Consider the following 17,376-nt stretch of genomic DNA (forward strand, 5'->3'; position numbering starts at 1 on the left):
CTCCTCTCCTCCCGGCCCACGGACAAAATTAAATGGAAAGAGCTCAACTTCCGAAGGATGACGACCCAAGGTGCTGCCTGTGGGCTGATCTGAAGCGGAGAGGAGATGCGACGCCGACGCCGCTACCGCTCCGGCTCCTGTCAAACTTCTGCCCCGCGCGAGCTCCCCGATGACGTCACCTCTAGCCACCGCCCCCCCCCCCACACACGCGCAGGTGTCAATGCCCGTCCGACGTGCGCAGGCGCCGCCCGTCCTTGGGCGCGATGGAGTCTGGGACCTGGAGTTTCCCTCCTTCCTTGCGATCCACTCGTCTGAAGGAACTAAATATTGTTTTTCTTGACCAGGTATGATTAACAGCAACGTGTAGATAGAAACGATGAGGTGCCACAGTGTATTGAGAGAGCAATGTACACTGATGGGAATGTAAAGATATGACTGACATTATGAATATTACAAAGCCTTGAATGGCTTTCTTGTTTGCAAATAATTTATTGTAAATAAAGTATAATTTTAGAAAAACAAGCAGTTTCACAGTGGCCATTGAAGATAAAGATGAAACTGACGTCTCAGGCCTGAGCCCTTCCTCAATCTAATAATCAGATTCCAGCATATCGAGCATCAAGGCCAAAACATTGGTCCTGTACCTTGATCAAGTCCACGGTTTGACCAGCTGGGTTTCTCCAGCCGTGTGTTTTTACTTCAGTCATAGTGGCTGCAGACCTTTCTGTATTACACTTGTCTTTACTGATCTCCTCCCCCTGGCTGCCTCCAACTTCACCCTGTCTGACTCATCCTCCTCCACCTGTCCGTCCCCTTTATTCTTTTGCTTCCCTTTGTCGGGAAGGCCAGAGACTAGAAGGGCAAAAGGGGCCGTTTTCTGTGCTGCAATGTTCAGTAGTTCCATAGGCCCAGGGGTGCAAGAAAAATAAAGGGTTACGGGCTCTGAGTTTGGGAGGGTTCGATTAATTGGCCGTAGGTGTATGTGGGTCAGCACAAGGTTGGGGTCTGTATGGTGTATTTAAGGCAGGTATCTGAATAGTCAGGATACCGAAGGTTACGGGAAGAAGGCAGGGGTGTGGGGCTGTGAGAGAATGGATAAGCTCATGATGGAATGGTGGAGCAGTCTTGATGGACCGAATGGCCTACTCCTGCTCTTGAATTTTATGATCTTATGTCTGGCACCTGCCAGTCAAGTGCCTATTTATCCCTAATCCACTCTTTCCTGGTTCATTAATTCCGTACTGTTCCCTGCCCAATCATTCCCACCCTGTCCTCATTCCACTGACTTCCGTGGCCCTTGAAAGTGACCAAGTGAGTAGGTTGGGTGGTAGAGAAAGCATATGATTGCCCTTATTGAGCAAGACCTTGAGAATAAAAGTAAGGAAGTTGTGTTGTAGCTGTAAAAAAAATTGGTTGGGTCACATTTGGAGTACTTCATACAGTTCCTGTTGCCACATTATAGTAAGGATATGGAGGCTTTAGAGAAGGTGGAGGAGAGCCTTAGCAAGCTGTGCCTGTATTGGAGAGTATCAGGAGAAGTTACACAGACTTGGATTGTTTTCCCTGGAGGGTAGACTTGATTGATGTCTGTAAAATTGTGAGAGATGAAAGTCAAATTCCAGGAGTGGAAATGACAAATACTAAGGGGGATAGCTTTAAGTTGGGGCTGGGAGTGGGTGTAAAAGAGATGTGGGAGGCAAGTGTTTTACAGAGAGAGTGGTAGGTGCCTGGGAAACGGTGTCTGCGACGTGGAGGAAGCAAATACAACAGGGATATATAAAAAGTATTTAGACAAGCATGAAATGGAAGTGTGCAGGGAGATGAGATAGGTATTTTGGGCTGAAGGACCTGTTCCTGTGCTTATTGTTCTAAGTTCTATAGGCATGCATGCCAACGGTGTCACTGCTACCTTCCTGCCTCCCCACCCCAAGCCCCAACCATACAGGTAGCACTCCCTGCCCACACCTGAGCTGCTCACCTTGGCCACAAGGATACTTGGGAATTGTAGTTTTATTAGCTCCATGATCAAACTAATCCCGATTCAGAGTGGAAATGATTGTACAATTCCCCTTTCGATAGAGGTCTTTAGGAGTGACTGAGATTGGTGTAATGCCCAAGATTTTTATGAAACCATCCTCCTCACGGCATCCCTCCAAAATGGTTATCCTGCTTTTACTAGGAAAATTTACTGGAGTTCCTCTGATCTATATCCTGTTTTTGTCGTATTTGTACAATAACCCAGCTGGTGTGAGCTGTACCTCCAAACCTTCCAAACGATTTTGGCGAGAGATACTTCACATTCCTAAGTGTTTTCATTCATTGTTCTCAAATTACCGTACAATATAAAGGTAGATAAGATTATGAAAAGCATAGATAAGGGTTTTCCCTGGGGCGATAATAGCAAATATCAGAGGACAGCTGTTGAAGGTGAGTTAAGCAGCGACGACGTCAGAGGTCTTTTTTTTGACACAGTGTGTGATGTAAATGCTAGAATACGTTGCCAGGGGTGGTGGTGGAGGTTGCTACAATAGGGACATTTAAAGGACTCTTCGATAAGCACACAGTTGTAAGAAAAATAGAGAGTTAGAGGTGTGTGGTAGGGAAGAATTAGATTTCGGAGTAGGTTTATCTAGGTTGGTACAACATTACTGTGCTGTAATGGATACTGGAAATGATCTATAGAAATATAGAACAATTATGGTACAGAGGAAAATTATTATATAGTCCACACTGGATCCCTGTGGAGAAATATATTCAGATTCAGATTGATTTGTTCTATTTCATGATAGCTGGTAAAAATTAATTGTTTTGCACTTGGATCTTTTCCATACCATTTTTATCACATATCTTCAGTACTTTTGTCCCTCACCTTGGGTTTCTTTCCACTGGTCCTCAATCTATCGACCCAGGTGGCAGTCTTTGTTAGTGACTTGAGGCGAAGAACCTATGCAGGTTGTGGGCTGCTGGTGACGCAGTCAAGGGACTCACACCAGGCTGCAAACTGCTGGACACTGGCTCGATTCTGGCTGAAAGGAGTGCCAGGTATTGGATCCGAGATGCAAGAGGGTGCTGAGGGAGCTGGAGCTTCCTGATCATCTCAGAGGGATGCATCTGGAGCTCAGGTTGACAATGGTTTTGACTGAAGGCTGTGAGAGCACTGGTCGCGAAGCTATGGTTGGGGGGGGGGGGGGGGCAGGGGATTATTGTCATTTGATTGTACAAGTACACTGCAACAAAATAGTGTTCTCTGGACCTCAGTGCAAAACATGCAGACACACATCCAGATATAACACACAAACGGATAAACAATACATATGCAGGACAAGTATTTAATCTATGTTTTGTACATATGAGAGCCTCGGATGGTTAGTTTGGTGCAGTTCTTTTGGTTGTTTAGCTTTCTCACTGCCCATGGAAATTTTGTGTAAAAAGTTTTCTGTTTTATTAAATGATGATAAAATAACCTTGAGTCTCCATTCACCACATGCATTTGAAATAAAAAATAAAAACACTCAGCAGGTCAGGCCGTATCGGTGAAGAAAAATCAGCGTTACCATTTCTGGCTGAAGACCTTGTGCAGTATCTGTGTCTTGTCTTTCAGGTTTCCATGGATGCGGTTGTTTGATAGTTCAGGTTTGGGTAAGTGGATCCTGGAGGTGCTGTTTCTGCGTGGAACAGCCTCCTGTGAGTTCAGAAAAGTAGTTCCAATTCAACAGAAATTTGTTGGAGGTGGGGATGCAACATTTAGCAACAAGAAAGACTGAGAAAAACACTGGGCCAATGAGACACAGAAATGCTGGAGGAACTCGACATCTTGGGCCTGAGCCCTTCATCAAGGTATGAGTAAAAAAATAGACAGGCGCCTGAATTAAAAGTCTGGCGAGAAGGAAAGAAAGAGCAGGGTGAGGACCAACAGACAAAATGGATAAGAAGATAGGAAAGGGGAAAGGTGAGAATTTATTGGTGGGGGGGGGGGGTGGCTCTTTGAATGCAAAGCAAGGGGAAAAGAGTCCAGAGAGGAAAAGAAAGAGAGAGAGAGAGACAGAGCTAGAGAGGGGAAATAGGGATATTTCCCCTATTTAGATGAGGGATGGGGGTTATGGAGACTGGAGGTCGATGTTAATACCTTCAGTTGGAGGGTGCCCAGATGGAAGATGAGGTGTTGTTCCTCCAATTTATGGGTGGTCTCAGCCTGGCAGTGCATGGACTGTGGAAAGACATGTCAGTAAGGGAATGGGATGGGGAATTGAAGTACATGGTCACTGGGTAGAACCAGGTGCACAATGAAATGATCTCCCAGTCTGCGTCCAGTCTCTCCAATGTTCAAAGGAAATTGAACTCATCTCCAAATGATTAACTCAGACTGTTACCTCACTAACGGCTTCATGAAGAAAGCACGTCAGTGCCTCTACTTCCTCAGGGGTTTGCGGAGGTTCGGCATGACATTGGAAATCCTGCCAAATTTCTACAGATGTGTGGTGGAAAGTGTGCTGACCAGCTGCATCATGGTCTAGCATGGGGACACTAATGCCTCTGAGTGGAAAGCCCTCCAAAAGGTAGTGGACACAGACCAGGACATCACAAGCAAAACCTTTCCCATTGTCAAGAACATCTACGGGGTTCGCTGCCGTCGGAGAGCAGCAGCAATCATCAGGGATCCACACCACCCAGCACGCGCTCTGTTCTCGCTGCTGCCATCAGGAGAGAGGTGTGGGTGCCACAAGACTTGCACCACCTGGTTCAGGAACAGCGGCTCCCCCTCCACCATCACACTCCTCAACAACAAACTCAATCATGGACTCATTTGAGGACTCGTACTTTTGCATTTTATTGATATTTTTTATTTTCTCTGTATTGCAGTTTGTTTGCATATCTATCTGTTTTAATTTCTTTATTTGTTTACATGTGTACATTGTGTAAGATGTTTTTGCATTACCAATAAGTGGTCATTTTGCCTCACCTGCAGGAAAAAGAATCTCAGGGCTGTATGTGACGTCATGCATGTGCTCTGACAATAAATCTTCTGCCCGAAGTTAATGTTGAGAAAACAGTGTGACCAGGGTGATGGGGATCCTTATGATGTTGGCTGCCTCCTTGAGGCAGCACCTCAATGTACTAGATGTTTTCAATGGATGGGAGATCAGAGCCCGTGATAGTCTGGCAAATCTTTGCTACTTTCTGCAGCCTCCAACATTCCTGGGCACTCAAATTACCAAACAAGGCCATGATGCAACCAGTCAGTAAACTTTCCACAGTGCACCTGCAGAAGTTTGATAATCATACCAGATCTCCTCAGACTTCTTAGCAAGTAGAGGCGTCGGAGTAACTGAGGCAGCTGAAGGCAGAGCTACAAATAATGAACAGATCGATTTCAAGTAGGGCAGGAATGGAAGAACATTGTAACAAGAGAATGGCTGGACTGAAGGCAGGTAAGGGCTGGGGAAATCCTACAATGTGCAAGAGGTCAGAACTGAAGGAGAAGAGATGGTTGCAGATCTGGGGAAGGCTCTCAAGATTAAAAGTGAAAGCCTTGAATTCCTTTTGGAAGGATTTTTTAGCCAATGAATGAGTCTCTTGCATAATCACTGTTGGACTATGGGAAATATAGGAGCTAATCATAAATGTGCAGGCTGCAGTAAACAAAGCTGTAATTAAATCCTGTTACACTGGACCATGAAGATGTTGCTTCCTGAATATTTTTGGGTGTCTTTTATACAATTTGGGCTGCTCATTGCAAAATCACCTTAAATTTGTAATTTCCAGTCGACTTCAAGCAGACAAAACTATGAAGTGCAGCATATCATTGAAAATTAATTTTCTGCCTTCACACTTCGACTTTTTCCCGGCTGATCTTGGTGCCGTCAGTGACAGACATGGTGAAAGGTTTCACCAGGATATTGTGACTTTAGGAAAGTGATATCAGGGCAACTGGAATCCATCAATACTGGCCGACTATTATTGGACACTGACACGAGAGGCATCCAGATGCTGAGTACAAACAAAAATCAGCGGTAAAACATTTTTAGGTCATTTGAACTAATGGGATGTGTCAGCGTCCTTATGCGATTAAACAGGCTAAATTAAATAAAAATTAATTTAATGTTTCTCAAACTTCCTACGTGATACAGCAAATCTGAAATTATCTTTGCATTCAGATTGAAGGTGTCTATTATAATCTATCATTTGTTTTCAGGAAGCAAACCTTTTGAAAAAAAATTTTTGCGCAGCGTTATCTGTTCAGTGACACTGATTGAGAGGAAGTATTGGGTAGAATGCCACTGCCCTGCTTTGAAATGGTGTCACAGAATTGTTTGTTATACAATGTTTGAGGGAACAATCGGAACTTGTTAATTTTACATTCAAAAGCCAGTATCAATTAAGTTCAAGTTTATTGTCATATTGTACCTGTTTCAGTCTCAGGGGTTTTTCCGTGTTTAGTCTAGCAAGTCAAATCTAACATGTATACAGTTATATAAAGTAAAAAGGCAAGAGCAGACTTAGAGTAAAAAAAATCAATTGGTTTTTATCAAAGGCATAATAATATCACAGAAGAAGTAAAACGAAATCTGATTGAAGTAAAAACACAACGCTGGAGAAACTCAGCAGGTCAAATAATGTATTTTATAGAGCAAAGAGAAATGTAACTCACATTTTGGGCTTGAGCCCTTCATCAAGATATGAGCAAAATGTAGGCAGGTGCCTGAACGAAATGGTGGTGGGAGGGGCAGGGGAGGAGCACAGTCCCACAGGCAGGAGGTAATAGGTGGATAAGGGAGGGAGGGCACACCAGGAATCACCAGGGGTGATGCCTCTGTGAATGGAGAGGGAAGGGGGTGGAGAAGCTGGAGTAAAGAAGCTGGGGATGGGAAAGGGAGAGAGAACAGGGAGTGGGCTAGCAGAAACCGGAGAAGTCGATGTTAATGCTGTCCGGTTGGAGAGTGCCCAGATGGAAAATTAGGTGTTGCCCCTCAAATTTATGGGTGGCCTTGGTTTGGTAGTACACGAGCCCATGGACAGACATGTCAGCACTGGAGTGGGGTGCATAATTGAAAGGGTTGGCTACTGGGAGATCACGGTCATTGATGTAGACATAGTGAAGGTTCTCGTGAATTTTGCGATTCATTCATAAGCCTGATGGCTCTCAGAGGAGAAATTGTCTTTTGGTGCATGATTTTGCACCCTTGAACCTTCTTCCCAGTGGGAGGAGGGAGTGTGCCTGGGGCCTGTGATGGAACTTTCAGTATTTTGGCTGCCTCATCTTGGCAGAGGGTGGCGTAGATGGAGTTGATGGAAGGAAGAAGGTCAGAATGATGACCTGAGCTACATTTCCCACCTTCTTCTGCTCTTTAGTGGAGTAGCTCCCATCCCATGTGGTGATGCATCCATCAAGTTTGCTCTTGGTGCGCCTGTAAAAGTTGTTGGGGTTCAAGGAGGACTTGTTGAACTTCAGTCTCCTGAAACAGCAGAGGCGTTGGTGTAATCTCCTTAGACCTGCCTTGAATGTTTAGTCTCTTGTGGATCCACAGTCTACTGACTCAGAGGCTGCAGTACTCTTCATTAATTCCCAGACGAGGTGAGTTAAGGTCCAGGAACAGAAACAGCACAGTTAAACAAGTGTATTTCCCCCCCAATGATAAGGGACCTATTTGTAAATGACTAATTTACCTGCTCTGTTTGCACAAATTGATTTAACCGCAGAACCTTTGAAACATTTTCTGTTTCATTTACAGCAAATGTGACCAACAATTTGTGCCCTTTTGCATTGCAATGACCTCCCATTGGCTCATCCGTGGCTTCTGACTGGGATACATGTGGACAGCCTTTAGCGGGAGCGCATTCGTCCACACGTTCCCTCATAAAGTTGGTAACAACTGTCGCGCGTTCCTGTAAGTATGTGTCCAAGTTCAAGTTGATTATCATCCAATTGTACAAGTACAATTAGACAAAACAGTGTACTTCGGTCCTCGGTGCAAAAACATGCAAACTCTGCCTTGTTTGGTACTGTTGGAGAGAGAAGGCCTAACTCGAATGGCACCTGATTTGCATGCATTAGCTTTCATTTCTCTTATGGCAAGGTGGGCGGTGTTGCGCAGATGGAAGGACATTGTTCTGCCTACTCAAACTCAATGGCTAATGACGTCATGTTTATTCTCTCTGAATAGCACAGTTTTTTTACATTTATTATCTCTTTACAGTTTTTATATTTGTTTTCATGTGTACGATGTGTGCAGTTTTTCTTTGGACTACCAATAAGTAATAATTCTGCCTCGTCCTTTGGAAAAACAATCTCAGGGTTGTATGTATATACTCTGACAATAAATCTGAAATCTTACTGAGGAACCAATGCCAATAGATTTTTGATGGCTCGTGGTTGGAAAGCAATGTGGACTAAAGCAGCCATTCTCAAACATTTTTCAACTATGGCTCCTGGAGGACTCTGCTCAAGGTTTATGGCCCCCCTTCCCTGTGAAGCAATCAAGTTTTGGTTTCTTCTGTACTTCTCTCCTACTGACTCCATGAAAAAAATTAAAAATATTAACGTTACATGAGCTGAAAAGAAAGCAAGGAGATTTTTCTTAAATGTTCTGTGCCCCCACCCCCCAGGGGATTGCAGGGAGCCCATTGAGAATGGCTGGACTGAAGGCAGGTAAGGGCTGGGGAAATCACTTGGGCCATCTTGTGTATTTTGGTTCATGTTAAAGAATAATCCAAATGTTTCCATTGGTCATTGGGCTTGTGGAAGAGATCACTCAGGGATGGTTGGTTAATTAGCCACAGCGGTGTGCAAGGAGAATGGTAGAATCGGTGGGGAGTCGATGGGGAATTGGGGAGAATAAAGTTGGGATGAGTGTAAGTGGGTACTTTTGGGTCAGTGGCTGGGAGAGAGCGTGGGACTCCATAATATGCTCACGGGGGCAAGCTTGGAGGCCGACTTTCAACAGTTTTAGCACTGGCATTTTGAACGGCCACACCAAATCCCAAATGTCAGGGTGCTGGAATGGCTGCAATGAAAGGAAGAAACGAATCCGGGCAGGTTTGAAGAGAGGTCCCTGCACAGAGGCTGCTTTGTGTTCTCTCTGCAGAGTGTGTGACTGTGTACAGCTGCGTTTTCAGCAGGACACACCTTCCGTTGATAAACATTATTGTTGGCAGAGTTCCTGGGGACGGGTGTTCCCTCTGAAGTTCATTTGGACCGATGAAAAAATTCCTTGTCGCCACACTGAGGAGTTTCCTCCAATTTGTTAAACCCACCTCCCTCTTTCCAAGCAAAAACAGCGGAAGGTCCTTATGATATTTTGTTCATGTTTGCCTGTTTTAAAGATTTTGCCACTTAACAATTCACAGAGAACATAGGATATAGAACAGTAGAGCGCATCCCAGGCCTAAGCCCTTCATCCGGGATGCAAAGATCGGGCAGACGCCCGAATAAGAGAGAGTTGGGGGTGAGGAGCCCAGGATTACAGGTGAATGTCAGTGGGAAGGGGAAGGAAGGAAAGGAGCTGTGAGGTGATTGGGGGAGGGGAGGTAGAGGGCTGAGAAAGGCGCTCTCCAATGGAAGGAAGGAAAGGATGGGGTGGGGAGCTGGAGGAAGGAAGTTGTGGTTGATGGGCAGGGCAAAGAGAAATTCATGGTTTAGCGTAACACTATTACAGCCCCAGTGACCTGGGTTGAATTCAGTGCAGTCTGTAAGGAGTTTGTATATTCTTCCCACATCTGTGTGGTTTTCCTCTGGGTGCTCTGGTTTCCTCCCACCCTCCAAAACGTACAGGGTTTGTAGGTTAAATGGGGTGCAGTAAAACCCCTGGTATCTGGCACCTTTGGGGCTTGGTAGATGCCAGATAAATGAATTTTCCAGTTGCCTGAGACTGCGTGTTGTGTGGATTGGCAAACAAGGCACGCCACTTTCAAACATCCGTATTTTTTACCTATTTATTTTCTGCGATTTTTTTTTAACCGGTTACTTGAATTCTGGATATAAGGGTTTCTCTATATTTGGTTTAAATAGTGGAAATTGGATTCTACCATACTGTAAGTAAAATTAAAAATTCATTTGAAAGGAAAGGAGTTACTCTCCCTCATCCCCATCCCTGAGGTATGGATCAGAACTGGACACCAAAAGGAGTTGATTGAAGTGGACATGTTTAAGGAAGGAATTTGAGTTTCTCAGAAGATTGTGGAAATCCAGCATGTCTTCTTACCAAGAAAGTCCGAACGCATCACAATGTGGGACGGGAACTGCTCTGTTCAAGACCACAAGAATCTGCAGAGTTATGAAAGCAGCTCAGACAATCACCCCCCCCCCCCACCCCACCCCTCTATTAATACCATCTCCACCTAGGCACAATTATTTTTACATTTTTACACTCTTACCCTGGTTACACTCTCTTCTCCTCCCCCCTCCCCCCTCCCCCCCACCTTTCATCAGACAGAAGAGACAATGATTCAAGGACAGATTTTTCATGCTGTTATCAGACACTTAAATGGGCTTCCCACTGGTAAATGATGATGGTCTTCCATTGTTTTAACAACTTACTGGAACACTGCACCCTGCATTTTTATTTAATTATTCCACTACCTGCTACAGGTTGACTTGCCTGGATAGTATTAAAAAAAAGCTTTTCACTGTATCTCAGTGTAAGTGACAATAAGCAATTCAATTCAATCAATCTGAATCCAATTTAGTCCAATGTAATCCAATTCAACTCAATTCAATTCAACCCAATTCAATTCAATAAAATTCAACTCAACTCAACTCAATCCAACCCAATATAATTCAACCCAATCCAATTCATTTCAATTCAATTTTAAGATCCAGTTCCCAAGAAGTCCAAAACGTGGTTGCTAATAGCAGACCAATTAAACTCTGGGTGGTGGGGTTGGAGCAACTAGCAGACAGGGGCCCCTAAATCTAGTAGATTTAGGGGCCATGGCCAGTGCATGATGGTTGGGTATAGGGTTGATGGGTGACTGGAAACTGGCATGAGTTAGTAGCAACAGGGTTTGGACGGAGCCAGGATTTCCATGGCTTCAGTTGTAATTTACATCTTGTTTGAGAGCAGAGTCCACAACCAGATCTTAGGTGACAGAATATTGCAAAAGGCAGGAGTGGAGGCAGATCAGGGAACAGTGCTGTTTCACCCCTGAAGACTGCAGGAGGCTTATAGCACTTCCTAGTACCAGACCGCATGGAACAAGTGCCAGAGCAAAAATAAAAGAAAACCCACAAGCCCAGATGCACACGGGAGACTTCAGAGGCTGGACTCTGGAGCAGAAACAGCCCTCCCCCAGAGGAACTCAGCATCCATGGGAGATGACGAAAGGGTTCTGGCTTGAAATGTGGAGCCGTTCTTTTCCTCCCACTGAAGTTGCTCGACCTGCTGAGTTCCTCCAGCAAAGTGTGTTGCTCATAGACGTGCCTGGGTGGCGAAAGTCAACACTGCTCCCAGTCACAGAAGGCCACACCTTCTCACAAAGAAAGTAATTGAGGTCTTCCTCTGTGTCACCTGATTGGATCAGGTGTGGTTGCATCTGAGTTTGCTGTAACCACCTATAGGCAGATAAATCCTATTGCCACAGCAACGCTGACACATTGTGTACTCTGTAAATATCATCCCAGACAGTGCGAAGAGCAGAAATATCTTCCCAAAATCAATATCTGGGGCATTTCCAGCATCAGGCACACCTAGTTAAATAAGGTTACGAGGGCAAGGACATAAAAGACGAAGGCAACATAGCGTAGAGGTTAGCGCGACGCTATTACAGTACAAGCGACTCGGGTTTGAGTCCAGCACTGTGTGTAAGGAGTTTGTACGTTCTTCCCATGTCTGCGTGGGTTTCCTCTGGGTGCTCCGGTTTCCTCCCACCCTTCAAAAGAGTTCGGGAGTTGTAGGTTAATTGTGGTATTTTGGCAGCAGTGGCTCGTGGGCTGGAAGGGTCTTGGATGTGGAAGAAGGCGTCTGATGCTCTTGCCTCTTCAGAAAGAGCACCGAGAACAGGTAAAAACTCAGCAGGTCAGATAGTGCACCTTATCTGGCAAGGATAAAGATTAAACTTTCAGATTAATTCCTTCCAATCAGAAAAAAAAATCCCTTCCTTATTCACCAACCTTGTTTTCAGCAGGGATAAGGTATGTTTCTAGGTCAAAGTTCCACGACTTCGGCAAGTGAGAGATTTATGCAATATCCAGTGAGTCAGTGCAGTGTGCAAACTGAGATTGCAGCCGAAACTTTAAAGGGTCATATACAGACACACCCAACGTTCTCTGGAGACTGGTTGTAGTGGAATCCCGAAAATGACAATCACAGTTAATCACAATTCTCATCGAAGCGTTGAGGAATTTCTGTTTCACCTGTTACTAAAGTCGGAGGATTGTGTGTCAACAGACTCCTGTGCCTGACAGAGACAGATCATTTCGTTGAACCCCTTTGCTCTGTCTGCAAGGACATCTCAACCACTTTAATTTCACACTCCATTGTCACACCGACACGTCTGTCCATGGCCTCTTAAACCAAGGCTAACTACAACACCTTGTCTCTGTCGGGGCACTCTCCAACCAGACAACATTAACAGCAACTGTTAACCCCCCTTACCCTGATATTCTCTCTCTCTTCCCATCCCTCTGCCTCCTTCCCTCCAGCTCCCCATCCACTTCCCTCCCCTCTCCTTTTTTTTTGAATATTTTATTTTTCATTTTCCATCAATAAACAAGGAGATAACATCCCTGTTACAGAATATATCAGTATCTCCCAGCAATCTACATGCATGCAGGTGTTTCTTCCCCTCCCATTCCCACCACCCCTCCCCCTAAAATATAAGGGAAAGATGGAGAAATTGAAAAAAAGAGGAGAAAGAAAAAAGAGAGAGGCTGGACATGGTGTCGGCACTTCCAGTAAGTGTCCATAGAGGCTGTAGAGCCACCCCCTTATAGAGTTACTGTCATTAATCTATCTATTGGTGGATCTTTTTATCTTTTAAAGTCTTTTTATCAGGGTATGGCTCAACTGTGCTCCTGTGTACATCAGATATGGCTGCCACCTCCCCTCCCTCTCCTATCCGAGAGCTACTCTCTCCTGCTATCACGCCTCAGCTTTTATTCTGCCTTCCCACCCTGTATCCTCCTGTGACATCTGACTTGTTAGCCTGTGCTTTTTCCCTGCCTCTTTCTCCTCCACTCTTTCTTCCCCCACCCCCCTCCCCCCACCTTTTCATTCAGGCCTGTTTTTGCATTTACTTGACGAAACGTCAGTCACCCTCTACTTCCTGAGGATGTTGCATGACCTGCTGAGTTTCTCCGCGATTATTGCTCTGTCACAGGTTGGCGAAACAATTAAAATCGTCTCAAGCTGGAGACCAGCATCACTGGAGTGCAGAGACCTGGAGAAGAGTTGGCTACGCAGTGAGGGGTGAAAGCACAGAAAGGAGACAGTGAGCCTGTTGATGGGGCGGGGACAGTGCTGTGCTTGCTGTGGATGGTGTGTGTGTGTGTGTGGGTGTGTGGGTGTGTGGGTGTGTGGGTGTGTGGGTGGGTGGGTGGGTGGGTGGGGGGGGGGGGTGTCCTCATCAAAATCTATCGAATATTCTAAGTGTTGGATAGAGTGGAGGCAGAGAAGATGTTTCCAGTCGTGGGAGAGTCTGGGTCCAGAGGCACAGAAATGAGGAGAAATTTCTTCAGCCAGAGGGTGGAATTTGTGGCCATAGACTGCTATGAAGGCCAGGTCATTGGGTAGGTTTAAAATGGAAGTTGATTGGTTCTTGATCAGTAAGGGCACTAAAGGTTTTGGAGAGAAGGTAGGAGAAGGGTGTTCAAGGTTCAACATTCCTTTATTGTCATGTAATAAAACAAGTGTAATTTTACACAAAATTAATATTAGTTTGCTGTAAGATTTGACATTAGCGTTGCCCAGCGCCCTTCCTGCCAGAGAAAGAGAAGCAAAAGAAAGTCTCCACAGAGTCACCGAGTGACTGTCTCCAGTGTTCCACAGCCCCCACAGCCACACAGTGTCCAGTCCAAACCATTGGCAACCCAAGCTCCAGATCCAAACCTCCAATATGCGTCAGGAACGCTTCAGGACCCTGGGCACCCTCTTGCATCCCGGTTCTGATTCCTGGTACCCCATCAACCAGTCTTGAGCCAGTCTTCAACAGTCCCAGCCTAGTGTGAGTCCTTGACTGCCGTCGTCAGCAGCCGCAGACTGTGTATTCTTCAGCCGCAGAGCCCCTCTGTGGTCACCGTCCCATGGATGATCTTCTTTGTTTTCTGGTGACCTGCACCAGACCTCCGCTGCCCTAGAGTCTGCAATCCCTCGAGGTTGCTGCCAATCTTAGGTGCCCCCATCGTACGCCTAGATTCCGCAGTGGCAGGATTTTAAAATAGACCACTTTTAATGTCAGCCATGATCCAAATGGTGGGGTAGACACAATGGGCAGAATGGCCTAATTTTACTCCTGTTTCAACAGTATCAGTAGACAGGAAAAATTTCTGCAATAACTTGGGAGAGAGGAATGAATCGCAGACATGGGTGCCATCTGGTGGCCAATGTAATTCATTGCAGGACTTGCTCCTTCGAGCTCATACAGGGCAGTCGGTCAGTACTCTTGGGGGACATTCCTATCCACTTGAACTATTCATTTCCATCAGTGCTGAAGAATGACTCTGCCACTCACCTACACACATAGGGGAACTTACAGCACCCAATTAACCCACTCTCCTTTGGGTGCACCCAGGGAAGACCCAGGCGCTCACGGGGAGAATGTGCAAACTCTGCTCAGATATCTCCGGAGGAGGGGATTAGACCTGGGTCTCTGGTGCCATGAAGCAGCAGTACTACCTGCTGCATCACTCTGCTATACTAATTTATGACATATGACATAGGAGCAGAAATAGGCTATTCAGCCCATCGAGTCAGCCCCTCCAGTTAATCATGAGCTGATCCATTTTCCCACTCAGCCCCATTGCCCGGCCTTTTCCCCATAACCTTTGATACCCTGGCTAATCAAGAACCTATCAATTTCCGCCTTAAATACACCCAATGACCTGATCTCCACAACCATCTGTAGCAACAAATTCCACAGATTTATCACCTTCTGGCTAAAGAAATCTGTGTGCATCTCTGTTCTTCATTCCTGAAGTTCTGCCCTTTTGCCCTCGCCCCTCCCACCATGGGAAACAACCTTTCTACAAATTCTGTGTCCATGCCCTTCAATATTTGAAATATTTCAGACATACAGCACGATTACAGGCCCTTTTGGCTGTTGAGCTGTGCTGCCCAATTACACCCATAAGACCAATTAACTTACTAACCCCATTAGTCTTTTGGACATGGGAGGAAACCAGAGCACCTGGAGGAAACCTATGCAGACACAAGGAGAACATACGGAGCGTAGCAGATTTGAACATGGGTTGCAGGTGCTAACCGTGATGTCCCTGTACAAAATACTGAATCTCCATCTCCTTGTCAATGCATCACGAAGAAGACTCGCCAGTGGTTATATTTTGGGAGTTGTTTGAGGAGATTTGGTATGTCATTAAGAACTCTCATAAACCCCTACAGGTGGGGACCATTCTGACTGGTTGCATCACTGTCTGGTGTGGAGTTGCCAAAGCTCAGGACAGGAAAAAAACTCCAGAGGGTTGTTAACTTGGCCTGTGACATCATGGGCACCAGACTTCAGTCCACTGAGGACATCTACAAGAGGCAGTGTGTCAAGAAAGCAGTCTCTATCTTCAAAGACTCCCACCACCCAGGCCTTGCCCTCTTCACTCTGCTACCATCAGGGAAAAGGTACAGGAGCCTGAAGATGAGCACTCAGCGGCACAAAGACAGCTTCTTCCCCTCCGCCATCAGATTCCTGAATGAACAATGAACCATAGACACTGCCTCACTTTGTCTTTTTCTTTATTTTGTAAGATGGTTTATATAAATGTTTGCCCTGTGACGCTGCCACAAAACAATGAATTTTGTGACATGTTCATGACAATAAATTCTGATTCTGAATCCAGCACTGAGTTGCTTAGACTCTGCAGCACTTTCTGGTTTCAATGGAGGGTCAACAGGAAAGTGAATGATAACAAGCAAGGATACAATTAAAGTTGCCCAGCAGTTACAGGATGCCCCTTTGCCCACGCCTCTTCCATCGTGTCAGAGAGTTCTACAGCACAGAAGCAGGCTCTTTGGCCCAACTTCGGTCCATACTATCCTAGTTGTCCCAAACGCCTGATACTTGGACTATATTTCCTATCCATTGTATCCGTCCAAGTGTCGTTTAAACAACTTGCCTTGACCACTTCCTTGGGCAGTTTTGGTTGCCTAACTACAGGAAAGAAATCATAAGATGGAGAGAGTGCAAAGATTGACAAGGATGTTGCCCGGACTTCAGGGACACAGTTAAACAGGTTAGGACTTTATTCACTGGAGCGTAGAAGAATGAGGGGAAACTTGATCGAGGTATTTAAAATATGAGCGGGGTGGACAGAGTAAATGTAGATAGGTTTATTCCATTCGGGTTGTGTGAGATTCAAACAGGAGGACATGGGTCAAGGGTGAAAGGGGAAAAGTTTAGGGGGAACATGAGGGGGAACTTCACACAGAAAGTGGTGGGGGTGTGGAATGAGCTGCCAGCTGAAGTGGTGAATGCAGGCTTAATTTTAACATTTAAGGGAAATTTGGACAGGTACATGGATGGAAGGGGTATGGAGGGCTATGGACTGAGTGCAGGTCAGTGGGACAAGGCAAAAAAGTGGTTTGGCACAGACTAGAGTGTCCGAAGTGGCCTGTTTCTGTACTGTAATTAGTCTATGAAAGCTCGTTCCACACGCCCACCTGTGTGGTGAAGGTGCTCATTGGGTCTCCCTATAAATCTTTCCCCTCTCTCCTTAAACTTATGCCCTCTAGTTTTAGACTCCTCTACCCTGGGGAAAAGACTGTGACCATTCACCTCAGCCTTCTGTGCTGCAGGGAGAAAGGTCTCAGTCCCTCCATCATTGTGAATTTCTTCCACACCCTTTTCAACTTTATGATCTTTAACTCATCTCCTAACTCCCCAAAACTTGTCCACAAGGCTCGTCAGGAATGTGATGGAACACTCTCCACATGGCTGGACGAAGGCAGCTTCAACAACACTCAGGGAGCTCAGCACCAGCCAGGGTGTGTTGTGACCAGGGTGATTTTTTTTATTTTAAAGTACCAGCAGAGCCCAGTAAAATGACCCGCAGAAGGTTGGCATCATGCATTAATGTGCAAATCACTCAGTTTATAGTTCTGCCACCAGAGGGCAGCTGACTCCAATCTGACAGGAACCCCATCACTCCTTGTTCTGTTTGAGGACCAGTCATACACGATGTGATGCCCAATGTCTGATGCTTTAAATAAATTACAC

General features: G+C 45.6%; 1 long non-coding RNA gene across 1 annotated transcript; it reads left to right on the forward strand.

Moving 5' to 3' along the window:
- The first annotated feature begins 245 nt into the window (after positions 1-245).
- LOC138747504 (uncharacterized) lies at positions 246-15,940 on the forward strand. Its single transcript, XR_011347522.1, has 3 exons — positions 246-344; positions 7,731-7,886; positions 15,552-15,940. It is a non-coding gene; the product is annotated as an uncharacterized lncRNA (long non-coding RNA).
- The last annotated feature ends 1,436 nt before the right edge of the window (positions 15,941-17,376 follow it).

Source organism: Narcine bancroftii, chromosome 12 (assembly GCF_036971445.1).
Source record: "Narcine bancroftii isolate sNarBan1 chromosome 12, sNarBan1.hap1, whole genome shotgun sequence".
NCBI classification, from domain to species: domain Eukaryota; kingdom Metazoa; phylum Chordata; class Chondrichthyes; order Torpediniformes; family Narcinidae; genus Narcine; species Narcine bancroftii.